The following is a 10,936-nucleotide window of genomic DNA, read 5'->3' as shown; positions in this document are numbered from 1 at the left end:
ATTTCCGTACACATATATAATACACACGCGCGCACACACACAACCCCTCACATATATATATATATATATATATATATATATATATATATATATATATATAGAGAGAGAGAGAGAGAGAGAGAGAGAGAGAAAGAGAGAGAGAGGGGGGGAGGGAGTTACTAGATATTTGTCTATCTACATATTTTTATATAAAGGACGTGAACCTCGCACTAGATAGGCATAACGGATTTTGACATATGGGGATAGGAGCTCTTGGCCAACTGGACATTTTCCGAGTACATTCAACTACAAAGAGGGACAACTTCTTTATTATATGGTCTCTTTAAATATATAATATTACAGATTTGCTATAACAGACAGCCTTAAAATGCCCCCTGTATTAAAATATAATATTGAAATATCCTCCACAATTGTCTCCTTCCCTCCGATTGACCTATTTTTAAAAGATTTTTCAAACGCTGTTGAGGTCTGAAGAGGGGTTTTCGATTTTACTGACTTGAGAAATAACGCGGAAACTGTCATTAGAAAGAAATGTACTAATTTGTGCATCAAACATTATATGATCCGTTAAGTCTTGAATTGAAATTTAAAAAAAAATGGTTAATTAATTAAACAGGAATACACTAAACTTAAATAGTTGGAAAAAAAGACGATGAAGACAAACTACGTCATTTACGAGGCCAATTGAAAATTAAATATTTGATATTTTCGTGAAGAAACGTTTCAAAGCAAATAAGTACGATGAAAGAACAATTGAAACGAAATTAAGATGCTTTGAAAGAAAATAAGAAGAAACCCGACTTGTATAACTGAAACCGCCGACAGAGGAAAACGCTAATATTTTATAAGACTATTATACACGTACAAACATGAAGATTTTGGTAAATTGAGAGAAAAAAATTAAAACTACATTATTCGATGTTCCTGAGTTCTGTAAGAGAAGATACTGGTTGAAAGCTGGACATTTCTGAGTAAGTATTAATTTCTTTTATTTGATGTACGCAATCAATTATTAATTATTAATAATCAAATTAAGCTAAGAATATTTAATTTTGAATTTGACCAGATTTTATATAAGAAAATATTAAGAAATCACCCGAGGTCTTTACTGCTAAATTAATATGTAATGAGTTTAGAATATTTTAAAGCTGTATTTTTTAACTCACCATGTTTAATGAATAGGTATCAGGGGGGGGGGCTTTAAGAATTCGAAGGAGAATTCTGAGCCAGTCTTTGAAAAAAAAAAAAAACTGAAAAAATTTACAATTTGAAAGTATACTTTTTTCGGGTTTGTATTACTGTACACATAGATTCGAAAAAGTTGTCAAAAAACAAATATATAACAAATAAATGTTATCAAAGGCAAGATAAGTTACTTTTCTACCAAACTGGATATATTTTTCATGTTTTTATTCAATGTAACATGTTTATTCAGCTCGAAAAACATACAGTGTTTACCGATGTATTCGAAAATTCAAGATGGCGTCTCACACCCTCTTTAACACCGTAAGTTTGGGAAAAGGTGTTATAAATTATAGACTATACAAAATACTATTAAAAACCCGCCGAATATATGCCAACCTATGTAACGGTAACATATATTGAGCGAGTTTTTAACAGTATTTTATTCGGTTTTTTATTTATAACACCTTTTCCCAAACTTACCGTGTTAAAGAAAGAATCAGACGCCATCTTGAATTTTCCAATACATCGGTAAACACTCTATGCTTTTCGAGCTGAATAAACATGTTACATTGAATAAAAACACGAAAAATATATCCAGTTTGGTAGAAAAGTAACTTATCTTGCCTTTGATAACATGTATTTGTTATATATTTGTTTTTTGACAACTTTTTCGAATCTATGTGTACAGTAATACAAACCCCTTTTTTCTTTTCTTTCATTTGAGAAAAAAAATCATTTATGTTGCCTTAATTCTGAAGGACTGAATTTTATTTTCCAACTCCTACAAGTAACCTAACCATTTTTATATTTAGTATCACATATATATTTAACACTATTTCCCCAGCTTGCAAATCGTAAACTACTTCGACCATTTCCGGCACTGATTCGGTATTATCCGTTAAGCAGCTAACATCACCCGGCTATTCATTCTTTGCAAGTACTGAAACACTGCGGATATTTTTCTACTATTTTATTTTAAGTAACGTTTCTGAATTTTGGAGATGAGGAATGTTAATTCGTATTATTTGGATTCATCGGACAACTGTTCTCATCTGTTCGCAAGGACCCATGGCGCAGTGGTTAGAGCACTTGGAAAAATCAATTGTAAAATGTGATAGTCTCCTGAAGGTTGAAGGTTCAATCTTCAGTGTGGACGAGCGAAAAATACAATTGCGAATTACCTAGGACCTCTATTCAGTCATGGCTGACGGAACAAGAACATGTTACCCCCATGAAGTAAATAGAGGGTTCCGCTGGAAAATTTGGTCCAAATTTCCGAGTTCGAAAGAAATATTCCCGAGTTCGAAAAGATACACTTGGAGAAGACCGGAGGTTACATCGTCCGAAACGTAGTGAAAGTCACACTCAAGATTAGAACAGTAGTCCGATGAATCCAAATAATACGAATTATATTATAAATGTTTTTTATCGTTTCATCAGAGCTAGTTTATTATACTTGGTATTGTCCGGAAGTTATATTTTTATTTATTTAATTTTTATTTTTACTCGCATTTCAGCCCGGCGTGTCTCTTTTACCCTTATTATAACCCCTTAACATTTTTTTTGTTTTGGGCTCAAATCAAGTTATTAAGTTAGATCCATGCTCAAGGAACGCATATCTAAAATTTCAAGTGTTTAGGCCCAAGATTGGCGCAGGAGATTGTGAGAGTTCTCAAAGGTCAAATCGTTGAACTTTGACCCCGTTAACAGCCAAATTGCTAGCCGAAAACCGATTACAAAGATTTTCGCAAATCTCAGTACCCGGTATATCAAATTTCCAGTGTGTAGACTGAAAATTGGCAGAGGTATTGCGTAGTGAAATCTATACAGACAGACACACAGACACTTTCACTTTTATAGATATATAGATTATTTAGCGTAAGTTATTATTTTTTATGAAATTATGCAGTGTTTTATTTAACAAATTATTAGTTTAATATCATAAACTAGAATTTTAGCCCGGCTTTGCCCGGGTGCTTTGAGGTGTACGCTTAGCAAAACAAAAAAAAGTCAATTTTTTTTTCATTTGACCCCTATTATGACCCCTTAAAATTTATAGTTTCGAGCTCAAATCACTTTATTAAGTTAGATCCAGGTTCAAGGAACCTATATCTAAAATTTCAAGTGTCTAGACCCAAAATTGTCGGAGGAGTTTGGTAGAGTTCTTAAAGGTCAAATCGTTGAAATTTGACCCCTTAAAAGCAAAATTTCTGGCTGACACTCGTCACATCGATTTTCCCAAATCTCAGTGCCCGGTATTTCAAATTTCGAGTCTATAGACTAAAAATTGAGTTATTGCGTAGGGAAATGTACACAGACAGACAGACAGACAGACAGACACGTTCACTTTTATAGATATATAGATAATAAATGTAATTATTACAGCATCGTTTAGTCATTAAACTATTGACTCAAATTATTATAAACCTATATTTAATTGTTTATGAGTAAATGTTCTTTTATTTTCTATAAAGTGTGTAATGTTAATTGCTTTCAAAAGCGTTAACTTTTTTTAAACTCCTTAGTATTTTCTAAGAAATGAAAAGTCAGTGTTAATTACATTATATACGATTCCTTTTCACGATTCCATTCAAACTTTCTATGATCATATCCCATTTTTTTCTCAGGTGTAACTAATCGCTGATATCATGCGGAGTAACGAAACGCAGTTTGGTGTAACAAAGCGTCTATCTTTTCATCATTAGAACGTATATACTCACTTAGCCCCAAATGAAATAATTAGCTCTCGTCTTGGTTAAGCACACTGCTTAAACATGCTTCTGTGACTATAGTGATCGCAATATATATATATACTTTTACACCGTGGTCACCACTTATCAAGGCCCGAAAGCCACTCAGGGATAAGGGTTATTGCAAGTACATTACGTTAGTGTGGAGATTTAATGAAGTGTTTACTTAAGGGGGCGGTTCATTAGGAATTTGTTAACGTTGGACTTGAACACATCCAAGTTGTAGTCAGGTGGAAAGCAGGCAGACGGAACAGAGTTCCACAGGCGTGCAGTTCTAAGAAAGAAGCTTTGTTCATGGAATCCACGTTTTGATTTAGGCACAGATAAAGAGTGGGGGACATTTTTCACAGTGGATTCAGCTAGACGGGTGTTTTTCGTGAAAGATTGGCGAGGGGCGACCAGAGATTGGAGTTCAGACGAGCACCTGCCATGGAAATAACGATAAAACAAGGATAGGCTCGCAACGTCTCTTCTGTGGGAGAGAGGTTGCAGGGTAGAGACAAGGACATCCCCCACTAAGCCACGAAGTCTATTTTGTACTCTGTCAAGGAAGGATAGGCTGTTTTTAGCAGTATTGCCCAGATATGGCAACAGTATTCCATCCTTCGACGTACAATATATTTCTCGATCCCGATAAAATGGCCGATTCCGTACTAAATTCCCGATTCCGATACAATTACCGATTCTGATTCCTTGTAAAGATCTAAATATTTAACTCTAAAGATGTTATTTTGTCCCGATTACTGTAAAAACACATCTTAAATGTGTATATATTTTCTCAAACGTAAAAACACACTTGTGAGAGGTTGATATAGAGATTTTAATCTTATTGGAAATGTAAATCCATAAATATTTGTTATTTCATTATTACTACAAGCAGTGGACGAAGTTTCTTAAATCCAAATCAAATAAAACAGATAATTTAAGGAACCGGTTCTGGCATCGCAAAATAGGCTCAAATTTGTCCGATACCGATTCGGATACCCCAAAAAGCTCCGATTTTGCTGATTCCCGATTCTGATTCCGATTAATCGTCCCAACACTAATGAGTAACCTTCACTCCGGACATAAATTGCAAAACTTACATCATATCAGTGGTCGAGGTCGCACCTGTTCGTCTACAACAATTGCCAACTATTTCCATTAGTCTGTATCTGTGCCTTAAACTAAACATGAGCAAAGTTTCTTTCCTAGAATTTCTCATCAAAGGAACACAATATCGCTGGACGGCTTTCAAGCTGACATGGTCGTATCCAAGTCTAATTTAAACAAGTTCTTGTTAAACTGTCCTCTTAAATAAGCAAATCTTAGCCAAGTTCCAGCATTACCGAGTGACATGGTGTTGTCTGACCGGCAACATGAAATATATTAGCCCATATTTCTAATTGGCATTTTAGCCCTGATAGACAGTTTCCTCATAGTAAAAATAATACATTATTTTTGTACAATTTTTTAGGCTTTTGTTTTAATATAAACCATTGCATTATATAATTTAATAGTTAAAACATATCTATACTACTACAACTACATAATATAACTACTTCTACTACCACTACTGCTAATACTGCTGCTACTACTAATAGTAATAATCTATATATTAATAGGATAGCGTGTGTGTTATTTATTTTGTGTGTCCCGCTTACATCCGAGTGACTGTCGTTTAATTGTTATGGACTTCCATTTCTTGTAATAAATAATTTCACCACGAATTCATTCATAAGTTTGGGTTTCGGTTTCGATTATAACTGATGCCACTCAAGTCATTTGTTTAGTTACGAATAATTTTACCAATAATTCTTTAATAGTTTTTGTTTCGGTTTCGATTATACCTAATAGCACGTAATTTTTTTTATATAAATAAATTTACCAAGAATTTTTCAGAAGTTTTGGATTCGGTTTCAATTAGAAAATATGGCACTCCAGAAATCTATGCTTTTTTTTAAATAAATAATTGTCTCAAGAAACATTATTCAAGTTTTGATTACGTTTCAAGTATAGCTGAAGAAACTCAAGTTATATAAATATATTTATGTGAAAATATATTTTCTTATAATATATACCAATCCTTTTTTAAGAAGCTCAATGTAATTACAGAGTAATATATTGAATAAATGACAAAAGACTATATTCTAAAGTTCATGATGCTGACGATCTTATAATTTATTCCTTTAATTCGGTTGAAAATTATAATTCTTGACAGTATCTGTTTTGTAACGCAAAATCAATCACTTAATTATTATATCAATCAGTGAATCTATTTTGCCCTTAACTCATCAATATTAATAGCAACAATCAATCCAAAGGAAATAAAGTGCGTTTTGACAAGGTATTTTCAGCTTCTTTTCCAATTTTCGGATTTTAATCATGTCAAAACGCTTTTTGACGGGATAGGAACTCCGAATAGCCTAACTGCAGTCTCAGCAATTACTGCCATCCATAGTTGTTGTCGTCTCACCACGTCAGGCTGAAACGTCGTGAAGCAACATCTAAGCAAGATGAGGATAATAGTCCGAAATAAATAAATTAATTAATAATACCCAACTCAATAATGAATTCCAATTAAATAACATATATTCTCTAATGCAGTTGTGATGTTAGGTTTTATAAGATGTTCATTTTGTCCCAAATGGTTCTTTCTCTTAATCAAAATTTTGTGATTATCAGTTAACGATTTTCGATACTTACCAAAGGCAGTTAGATACAAAATCTGTCTAAAAACACTCCCATACATATGAAGTATATTTTTGTGAAAATTTATAATAGTCGACACAGTCGTTTGGAAGTCCCTACGGAAGAAAATCACGCACAGCGGCAGATTGGCTTTTTATACAATAAACAAAGAAGATATGTATGCTTTAATAGTCTGAACGAAAAAGTTATAAATTAATATCAATATTCATAAAATAACTGCGACATGTTTAATAAAAACAATCTCATGCAATAAACTACAATGGTTTAACATGCCCTTTCTACAAACTGGCAAAACCTTTTGCACTAACCTGATAGACTTCACTTAATGTCAATCGTGAGTTTTTATATTTTCCCGCTAAAACGTCTACAGAAACACAGAAAGCGTCCAGATGTATACATGAATTATCAGTCTTGTAAGACTTTTATAGATGGCGGGCCAACCTTGTGTCAGTTGTGTAGCTCTGCTTATTCGTTCAGAGATAAATGTTGGATTTATTAATTTTTAGGCTTATATCCGCTTATCAGCTATACGTACGCCTTGCAAAGCGTGGAAGAGTTCATTCATACTCACATTAAATTGTTACACATTCAATAATTTTATATTAAAACGCCTTGCAGGAGGTTCAAACGTGCATCGTTCATCTGTTAGGGTATACTGTGGCGCTCCACGAATTGTCTCTCACATACTATATTGCTACGATCGTTCAAGTATCTAAATACTATTGTCAACAATCTTTCCACTATTGTTTCTTTAATGGAACATAATTTTTGAAGTAGTGTCTTCTTTGATACCTCTTTCTGCAGAAGTACTCGATTGAACTCTAATCTATAATCCTCCCATGCCAAACTTTCACAAAAAACACTCGATTAACTACAACCACTACATACGATTTTCTCCATACTATATCTGTGCCTAAAAATCTTAACGCAGATTCACGAACAAAACTTCTTTCCCAGAACTATCCACCTGTGAAACACTGCTCCTCTGGCCTACTTCCCGGTTTAATACAACATGGTGGCCTTCAAATTTAATGCAAACAAGTTCTTTCTGAGCCTTCCCCACAAATAATCAGATTCTATCCAATCCACACCATTTTCGATTATTACACTATCACCTTACATTCATTAAGCTTTATCCTCGAGTAACCTTCGGGCCTTAATAAGTGGTGACTCCCAAGTAAGAAAAGGGTCGAAATATCATTTCATATTTGCATTAAACTATACTTTTTCTGAGTTTATGAATATTGCTTTCACCTAAACTTCAAATATTTAAGTTGTATTCAAGCTAGGATTAAGTTATATTAAAACAAAAATTAATTCGGAAAGTCTATGATCGGCACGATAAAGCGTAATTTTTAATTCGCACCAAGGGAGGAATTATATATCTATATATATGCACATACTATTATATAGACACGAATATATTTTTTACACAGAAATCACCATATTATCAAGGCCAATATACCACTCGAGGATAAGGGTTAAAGAGTGTACAGTAGTCAAAAGGAAAATATAGTAATTGATAGTAATGGAAATTCAGTAAATTTGTTAACTTATATGGAACGGTTCACCAAAAACTTGTTTAAGTTTGACTTGAAGTAGTAGTCAGCCGGAAAGCAGGAAAATGAAAGACAATTCCACAGGCGTTCAGTTCTAAGAAAGAAGCTTTGTTCTGAGAATCTACGTTAAGGTTTAGGCACAGATAAAGAGTGGGGGGGAAGTATTGATAGTGTTTTCAGCTAGACGAGTGTTTCTTGTGACAGTTTGGCGAGGGAGGACCATAGACTTAAGTTCAGTCGAACACATTCCATGAAAATAACATCAGAGACAAACTCGGAACAACTCTTCTGTGAAATAGAGGTTGCAGGGAAGAGAAAAGGGCATCTCCTACGAGGCTACGAGGTCTATTTTGAACTCTATCAAGGCAGGACAAGTTCTTTCTAGCAGCTCCTGCCCAGATGTGGAACAGTATTCCATCCTTGGACGTACGTGACTCTTATATAGATAGAGAATTGCGTCAGCAGTGAGATATCTACTGGATCGATAGAAAGATCCCACCATTTTTCCAGCGGCCTTGGCAACAGATTTGATGTACGTGTTCCATTTATACAAGTTTGTCATCTTTTTTAAAGTTCCCTTCATTATCGACAGTCTTATTGCTTGAATCATGGTATTTTTAAATTGAACTCAATCCCTTATATCTATAAGAGCTAACGAGCCAATTATATAATAAACTATACATGGTTCCCTATTACCTGTAAGTCATGTTAAGACGATCTTGTTTCGAATACGTTAACAGCTACTAGAATAACGCAGATTACCTTCTAGGTTAAATCTCTGCGAGCGTTTAGGCTCTTTGTTTAAAGGTTCTTTCACAGTTTCCTGATTTCAAGATATGTTGAACCCTATGTCGTCTTCAAGCTATGATAAACGTATATTAAGTTAATTGTTTTTCTTTTCAATTTTGACTAATTAGCGGCTATTTTCACAAGCTAAATACAAACCAAAGGTGTATTCAATGTCCAAATACCCTATATATAAAGTTTCAAATCTGACGACCAAATATTCAGAGAAGAGTATCTCACAAACGTTTCGAACAAACACAGACAAGTCCACTATATATATATATATATATATATATATATATATATATATATATATATATATATATATATATATATAATAAGCTTGTTGTATGCACATCTGAAACTATTGATATTCTATTAATTAGACTATCGTACTTTCTTGTAATGTTCAATTTATTTTCTTTATACGACTTTAGACTAATCTAATTTATAAAACTCACTCTGCCGGTCTGTCGGTCTGTCTTTATATTTCCCAAACGCTTTCTTTTCGAAACTAAATGTTTGGATATTTATGGACCGTTCTTTTATGAGTCCTTAGCCGGTTAAAAGCGTTTTAAGGTGTCAAAAAAAGGGAGTAAAATTGAAACGCTTGTTATACATTTAGTACATTCATCTTAGTTTATTTTCAATCCGTTCATATGCGTGCCACGTTGTACAGTCGTAACATCATCAGCTTTGAATGCTACAATTTTACTTTTGGTTTAGATTCAAGCTGATGGCGCCCAAATACATTATTTTTTTTAATTCAAAATCACAAGTCTATAATAATATATACGAAACCTGGACGAATTAAAATATGTAAACGTCGGTATTGAAGCAGAGTTAGGGATCACGTAGGCCACAGGAAATTTACCAAACAGCCCAAAATTCTATTTTTAGATATGACGCACGATTGAAACCAAGGGGTGAATGGCATCACGCACGTTCCGATCAGTGGCGGGAGAAAAGAGAAGAAAAAAAAGAAATATTTTCTATCTCGCTCAGTTGATGTCGACGTTTTCATTGTGCTCGGGGGAAAAAAGGGTTAAACTGTGATAATCGAACAGGGAGCAATTATGGAAAGAATATTTCCTTCCCCGAGGGGTACAAGGTCCCTCATTGGATATTACGGCGAGGAGAAAATCAGGGATACGTGGCCATATCTGTAAATTGACTCTTTTATCAAACGAATCGGATACATCCTCTTGGAGAAGCGAGGCGATTACGAATGATGCCGAAAAGAAACAGGTCGGTGATATGTTCCTTTGCTAGTCTTGATTCTCAGATTAATGACAAGTTCTTATCTCCCCCCCCCCGTGTCATGTAAAAAGAAATAGAAAACTTTGCTATATGCATTATGCGACCGAGACCCGTCGAGTCATTTACTGAGTATTGAGCTGGGAAAACTTCACCGCGCTTAAGCACTTATCTTTCCTAGATTTCCTGTGACCCGTTGAGTCGTCTTATTAAACTTTATAAATAAAATCCCGGTGTTGATTTATTTATAAACATTTAAATAAAAACCGAACAAAAAATGTAAAAAAAAATATATGAAAATCTAATAATTTGGATTTGGAGTCATCACTGTCATTCTGTCCGTTTTCTCTTCCTCCTTATATTGATCGCTCTGCTTTCCTGTTGGACTGGCTCCCTGCTCTTTCATTTTCGTTGTGTTTGCGCAACTGTTTGCACGGATGATTACAAGGAATTCAAGCCTAGCACTCTATTTGCATAGACCCGACTAGAATCAACTAAGAGTCTCCATACCCTGAACGTCGAATATCTAAAGGGAATCAGTTGGGTGGCGCGTCTTCGGTGGCCAAATACTTACCATTCAACGAAAGCCGATGCAGCTACTAACTCTAAATCAACGTGCTAAGGCTGAAGTAAATTCCGTGCCACGATACCGGACAAGGATGTAATAGTATATATAATAAAACAAAAAACAAACAAGCGTAGCAATGT

General features: G+C 34.3%; 1 protein-coding gene across 1 annotated transcript in view; it reads left to right on the top strand.

Moving 5' to 3' along the window:
* The first annotated feature begins 220 nt into the window (after nucleotides 1-220).
* Nucleotides 221-10,936, top strand: part of LOC145263780 (excitatory amino acid transporter 1-like) — a 605,619-nt gene continuing 594,903 nt past the window's right edge. Inside the window, exon 1 of the mRNA XM_080120835.1 lies at nucleotides 221-971. The gene's annotated coding sequence lies outside the window, so the exon portion shown is untranslated. The remainder of the gene's footprint in view (nucleotides 972-10,936) is intronic.

This window comes from Euprymna scolopes, chromosome 39 (genome assembly GCF_053919585.1).
Source record: "Euprymna scolopes isolate OS-2025 chromosome 39, ASM5391958v1, whole genome shotgun sequence".
NCBI lineage: Eukaryota > Metazoa > Mollusca > Cephalopoda > Sepiida > Sepiolidae > Euprymna > Euprymna scolopes.
The sequence above is the reverse complement of the archived record's forward strand: the minus strand, read 5'-3'. Positions and strand labels throughout refer to the sequence as shown.